This window comes from Myotis davidii, unplaced genomic scaffold (genome assembly GCF_000327345.1).
Source record: "Myotis davidii unplaced genomic scaffold, ASM32734v1 scaffold1252, whole genome shotgun sequence".
In the NCBI taxonomy this organism is placed as follows: domain Eukaryota; kingdom Metazoa; phylum Chordata; class Mammalia; order Chiroptera; family Vespertilionidae; genus Myotis; species Myotis davidii.
This window is the reverse complement of record NW_006283888.1, coordinates 153544-160712: the sequence shown is the minus strand read 5'-3', so window position 1 is coordinate 160712 and position 7169 is coordinate 153544. Positions and strand designations below refer to the sequence as shown.

At 44.7% G+C, this 7169-nt stretch overlaps 1 protein-coding gene across 1 annotated transcript in view; it reads left to right on the top strand.

Annotated features, from left to right (window-relative positions):
- ETV5 (ets variant 5) overlaps positions 1-7169 on the top strand; it is a 52352-nt gene that overhangs the window by 8096 nt on the left and 37087 nt on the right. The gene's annotated exons all lie outside the window — the stretch shown is intronic.

The window sequence follows — 7169 nt, the reverse complement described above, 5'->3', positions numbered from 1 at the left end:
CCCCCCCCCCCCCCCCCCCCCGTGCAAGTATTTCTTGTTCAGGCTGACATTTTAACATGGGAGCGACAAAACTGTCGTTTCTCTACTCTTTGGCCTTCCTTCTTCTAATTAATTTCCCATCGTGATCAGATATGTGTCATCTTAAAATGACACTTCCCAGACTAGGACTCAGCTATAGGGGAGCCCTACTATGGCTGCAACCCTTCCGGTGGATGCTCCCCAAATGCCTTGCTTCTGCCCCAGAGCCAGGGTAGCCTCACCCCAGAATGAGGCCCGGTTCTAGGGGTACACTAGCCTCAGTAGCATTCCCTAAACATCCTCCAGTATCTTGGCTAACACCTCACAGACTACCTCAAGGGCTGTGTGGGCTAGACCGGGCTGTATGATGCGCTTAAAAAGGAGAACCAGTTAAAAAGCAAAACAAAACTTAATAGTAATCCAGTGCAATTTCCTCAGGGTTTTTTAAAGAGCTCTTCTTAGTCCCTAATCCTTATCCTCACAACCAAAATGAGGCTGTTTGCATCTGTGTTTTGCTGTAAGGAGGTTTTTTTCGTAAATAGTTCCCTTGATATAAGTTGGTCCTTCTCTATTAAAAAAGGAACAGGCCTGGGCAGATTGTCCTTTTGTGAGGGAGTTTGAAACCTCTCAGGAGGTAACCCTAGATATCGGCTGTGTGAGAGGATGCTGATGTCTGTGCTTGCTGAAGAGGACTTCAGCTTACATAAACACTTTCCAGCCCAGGGCCTGCAAATGCTTTGCAATTGCCTGAAAGGGCACTTAATGAGGCTCTTTTATACTTTTCCCCTAGAAAGAGTACAATAGAAGGGTGGGAGAGACTCTTCTATGTGGTCACCCACTGTAAAGACCAGATCCTGGGATGCCTACCCTAAGTTTCCTAAGCTGAATTTTGGTAGAGAATAATTTAGTGGTCATAACTTCACTGTGTTGAGGGATACCTCGAGTCAGAACATTTCTGCCCTCCTCAACTCCCTTTTAATTCCTTTCGTTCCCCACCAGCCTGGAATCTTATTTCCTGAGGAATAGGGAGAAAGCAGCATAGGGATTTAATGTGCAGTATTTGGTATCTTGATGAATATTAAACTTAGTCCCTGCGTCCCAATTTTCATTCTGTTGAAACAGGAAACAAATTCTCTTTGGCTCTAAGTGTCTCCAATAGCAGAGAATCCCTGCCTTATGTTTCCTCATGCCTGTCTCAGCCGTAGCACCTGCTCTGCACACAGCCAGTACTTGGTGAATGTATTTGCACCCTACCACATTCTCTGTTATGTCCCCTTTCCACCCCATCTTTCAACAGCCCCCAGGTCCAGCCTCTCGCTGGTAGGGAAGTAACCCTATAGAGGGTCTCAAGACCTGAGTTTTGAGAGCCCTTGGTATGACCTCAGAGATGAATGGAAAAGAACTAGTTAGGGCTACTTCTCATTTTCTGGTTCCTCTTTTAAACACACACACTAGCCAAGTCTTCCTAGGCTGCATTTAGACTTTGTGCAGCTAATGCTATGCTTCCCAGAAAGAGCATGTGCGAGAGAACAGCCACAGTTTAGGCACCCTTGACACCCTTGCTGGATTGCGGCTTTGGGAGGAGGGCTAAAGATAGAAGGAATGGTTCGCAAGAGGCGCCGATTCCTCTAGCTGGGATTTTCTCCTGTCAGATTTTAAAGATGAATTTTAAATTGGAAGACAAATTTTTCCACAGTGCTTAGATCCTATTTCAAGTATTCCCTTTACTGCCAATTTAAATGAGAATCATATAAATTGGAAATAAATTATAGAAGGGATGTTAGAGAAGGTTTCATTTTTGCATTTTTTCCCCTTTCAGGAAAAGTGCCCTGTTTCCCCTTTACCTGATGGTGTGTTCCACAGTGAGCAGCCCTCCGTGGTAAAATCTAGGGTTAACCAAAGGCCCATGGTAGAGGAAGCCATCCTGTCATCTCTAATAAAACTCCAGTTGGGAGGAGGGAGCTCTCTTTAGGCCTCTTTCTCAACTGTGAAAATTAAACGAATAGTTGTCTATCATATTGGTAAAGACTGCATATTAAAATTTTTGGAAACAGCTGCCCCAGGAAAGTAGTTGGTATGAATCATACTCAGCCCCTCCTTCTGGCATAATTAGGACAGTCAGTCACCTTCTCCTCCCAGCCGTCTCCTAAGCTTGAAGGTAACTAACAGAACACCCCAGGTGGAAGCAAGGTCTCGAAGCTGCAGGTCTAAAAAGATCCAGCCTGTGGCAGTGGAAAGGAGACGGTGCATTCAAAACCAGAGGAACCACTTATTTCTATCTTGACTCTCCTCGTGGTCAGCTCTGTACACTCGGACAAGCCTTTTATTTGACTGTCAGATGCTTTGGTGTCTCCGTAGCCCACAAGTATGGGGATGTGATATCTTACGCAATTAGAAATATTCATCCTGTACACAAAATTTTTATGAAAGAGCCTCTATCTATTAATATACAAGCCCTACCTCCATCAAAGTTGGGCCCGTTCTTTTCTAAGCTCCCTTTTCCTCCCTTTAATTTCTGACTCACATTCAAGGCCTCTGGGTTTCCTTTCTCAGAATTCTAAAGTAGCAAACCTAAATTGTTAGGATAAATGAGCTCTTTGAAGAAAAGGAACTGCACAAATCCAACCTATACTTCAAAAATAATTCTGAAGTGTGGAGAGAGTGTGCACTTAAAGGAAGTAAATCTGAAACTCGTTTATCTGGGGGGGGGGGAAACCCTCTCTATGACCATCAGTATTAAATTATCTCCTTTAATTGATAACAGAATTTTCTGTTTGGAAATGACTATTTGAAAGATTTGCGGTTTTGTGCCAAGAATGAGATGCAGCTATTCCGTGATAGACACTTGTTTTTCACCAGTTCCCCATCTGTGAGTCAGGACATTCCTAGATTGGTACATACATTCTTGTTGGGCTCCCCTTACTAGCACAACCACTTCTGTTGAGAGGAGGAGAAAAGAAGCATTAATGCGAAGAATCTCTTTCCTTCTATTTTAGCCAGACTTAGAATAGAAATCTTTAAAAATCACTCATGTCATTATTGTTAGTACTAATAGAGGTGAAGAGAGGACAAGGCCAGTATCCCAAATTCCATTTAGCAACTGATCCTCCTAGTTGATGACCAAGGACATAAACAGCCAAATTCTTTACCCTGATAGACTTGTCCTTGGACCATTGGTCAGCCTTGAGGACTGTCCTTCTCAGAAGGCCCATTATTACCCCCGACCTCTTCCCAGGCTGAAGAGCAGCCTCCAAGCTCCTTGCAACTGAAGACATAAATCGCCTTGAAGGCCACTTTTGCTCTTCTTAGCCAAAGCTATCCCATCACTGTCCTCTAGGACCTGGATATCATCCTTGAATTGGATAACATGTTTTCCTCTCTGGAGGGGGAGTGAACAGGTAGGGGAAGCCTCGAGCTCCCGTGGATAGGACATCCTCATACCCCCCACATGTCAAGTGGCCAGCCTGAGTGGTACTATTCCAACTTTTGGGTTGCAGTTGTACATTATACAGTGACTTCCCAACTGACTTCTATGGGGGAAATTTGATTTTGAGATACCATGTGCTGGCCTGCCGACCAGCTGCTACTATTGTTGAAAGAGGCAATGGGAGGAGGAACGTAGGAGGGAGGAAATTGGGGTGGGGGGGTGTTCTAATCATTGAGCTGGGACCAGTAGAAGCAAAACTGTAAATCACCTCCTCTCCTCCCCATTCTATGAAGCCACTAGATAATATAAACATACTGTAGTTTAAATTATATGATCCCAGCAGTGTAAAGGATGCCCCCAATAAGGCCCTGTAAAGTATAATCCCCTTGTTAGGTCAACCCCCTCCCCCCCCGAGGAATTAAAGTCTCTTTATACGCGTAAAACCATTACTTTCATCTTTTACTCTAGCCAGAAGGACTTTGTTTTGGGGTCTAATGGAAGCTGCAACATGGGGGGCCCTTACGCTGAGACCGCTAATGTGCTTTGGCATCTTTGGAGCTGGGCTTCTCCATTGTTGAGTCTGTCTTGTAGCACATAATCCACATTCCAGAGAGCAGTAAGGGCATAAAATAACACCATCCCTATGCAAACAAAATTTATAAACACTTCCCTCTCCAAGCCAATGTGAGCACTGCAGCAGCATCTTGTCATCCAAACACCAATCCTAGGTACTGCCAGCATTTCCCCAGAGAAAAGAAAGATCTGCAAGCCCAATGCATTATCTGTGGCTTCACTTAGACCCATGTTGCTGTTGTCAGCTCAAGTCCATAGCAGAGATTTAGGGTTATCCGAGATAAACAGAAAATGGAAGAGAGGCTTACAGAGAACAGCCTTGTGGTTTTAACTTCTCCATGGTATCCATTCTGTTGTCTAATTTAAAACCCAGGTGGGAGAAACTCTATCAGTAACTCTAATTCCTGTTCTCTGGGAGAAATTCCACTGCCTTTGCAGGTGGCCTCTTAGAGTTGTTTCAGATTCCACTCTCTACTAATGCTATTTATACAGGGTTGGCAAAAGTAGGTTCATAGTTGTCAGTATGCAAAACACAGTTTATACTTGTATTATTATTTATTTATTACTTATTGTATTCTTTGTCATATTATTATTTTGTATTCTTACTCACAATTTATCTTTTAGGTAATGATGGCTGGTAATTTTAATCTACTTTTGCCCACCCCTGTGTATTTTTTTAAATTACACTATTTTTCTAAGCTCCCTTACTTTTTTTTTTTTAATCCTCACCCGAGGATATTTTTCCATTGATTGTTAGAGAGAGTGGAAGAGAGAGGGAAAGACAGAGAGAAATATTGATGTGGAAACACACCGATTGGTTGCCTCTTGCATGAGTCCTGACCAGGGTCAGACCAGGAAGGAGCCTGCAATCGAAGTACGTTCCCTTGACCAGAATCGAACCTGAGACCCTTCAGTCTGCAGGTCGACGTTCTAACCACTGAGCAACACCTGCTAGACTAAGCTCCCTTTACTTTCTGATGCTATGTTCAAGGCTTCAGGGTTTGCATTTTCAGAATTCTGAAATAACTAAGGCCCCATGCACGAATTTGTGCACTGGTGGGATCCCTCGGACTGGCCTGCAGGGATCAGGCCGAAACTGGCTCTCCAACATCCCCCGAAGGATCCCGGATTGCTAGAGGGCACAGGCCAGGCCAAGGGACCCCACCAGTGCACCATTGGGGCAGGGGAGGGACTGCGGGAAGGCTTCTGAGGTGTCCGACCCATCTTGTCCAGTCCCGACGGCCGGACCCCAGCAGCAAGCTAACCAATGGTCAGAGCATCTGCCCCCTGGTGGTCAGTGCGCATCATAGAGACTGGTTGAACAGTCGAACGAACGGTCGGACACTTAGCATATTAGGCTTTTATTGTATAGGATCTTCTCATGACCCTGTTAAGCCTGTTTTTCTACCATCCCCGTTGTGAATTGAGAGAGGGCTCTCTGGAGACACAGTCTCCACACTATCAAGTAAATGCCTATCACTTTTTAATAGGAGCTCGCCAACACAGTATTCCTGGCTTGCATCCCAAAACAGCTTCCAGCTCTTGAACTTCCAAATACTTGGTATAAATTTCCACCTACTCTTATGGGCAAGAAAGGTGTCTTCCTCCCTCATCCCTTTTCCCACTGGACCAAGACCTGGCTCCAGTCTCATTGGCTATTCTTTCACTCTGGTATTCCCCAGCCATTTTTATGCAGGATCATCAAGACTTAAGTCTCACTCTCGGGTTGGTCCTGTTTCTATATTAATGTAACCCTAACCCTATTTGTTAGTTCTGACTTTTCCCATAGGTTGTGTCAGAAGTTCAAAGCCTTTTTTCTTATTTTTTGAGCTGATTATATTATTCCAAGTTTCTAGCTCTAAATCATGAAAAATAGAGTGTTTTTTTGTTCACACACCAACTCCTGAAGCCTCTCTCCTGCTGACTGTAGGTTTTTGCCACTGCATAGGAGAAATCTGATTCCTGGAACCAAATGTTCCAGGAACTAGCTTTATCAGTTGCTAATTTGGCTCTTTTGTTATTTCTTGTTATGGTCAGATGATATTGACCATATAGGAAGGACTTCTACAATTGTTAATTAATTCTGCTTCCTCATGGTTGATCCTGACCCCTAGGACCCTGCAATAAACCGTTAGCATGATAGTGTTTGGGTCCTCACTGAGAAAGCAGGGCAAGTAGGAAATTACCTGGAGTAATCAACACCATAACCCCACCCACCCAGCACCACCACCATGATGAATCACCAACCTAAAATTCTGAATACTGCTGCCCCGTGTCAGGCCTGAAGAGATCGGTTCCTATACTTACTGATACCAAATTCTACCCCAGAGCAGAAGCCTTGCTTCCTTCTTGTAGGACTTTGTCCAGGACAAATTCAACTTTTCTTATAGTTTGAGATTGTAGAATGAGCCTGCCCTGAAATCTCAGCCCCTGTATGTGGTATGCTTACCTAGATGTTGGCTGTACCAGATGTTTGTCATCTTTACCACGAGTTGCACGGAAAGCCTTGATTCCACATGAGAGTCCTACGTACATCCTCGATTCCCAGGATATAAATATACAGAGGATTCTCCAACATAATTTCTTTTTTTCTTAATATATTTTATTGATTTTTTACAGAGAGTAAGGGAGAGAGATAGAGAGTTAGAAACATCGATGAGAGAGAAACATCAATCAGTTGCCGCCTGCACACCCCCCACTGGAGATGTGCACACAGCCAAGGTACAGCGAGCCGCAGTTTGCTGACCACTGTCCTAGGCTGTCAAGCTAGGTTGGACCAGTTGGAACCCCCAGAAACACTTGTGTCATTTTTCCTTAAGGCTCAGAGCACCAAAAGCCCAGGCCACCTGTTAGGGAGCACGGTATCCACTGAGCCAAACCGGTTTCGGCCAACATAATTTCTTTAACATAATGTAGGTCTTCAGCTCCACATTCCTTTCTGATCTCCTAGGCCAGTGGTCAGCAAACTGCGGCTCGCGAGCCACATGCAGCTCTTTGGCCCCTTGAGTGTGGCTCTTCCACAAAATGCCACGTGCGGACGCACATGCATAGTGCGATTGAAACTTCGTGGTCCATGCGCAAAAGTCGGTATTTTGTGGAAGAACCCCACTCAAGGGGCCAAAGAGCCGCATGTGGCTCGCGCCGCCGGTTG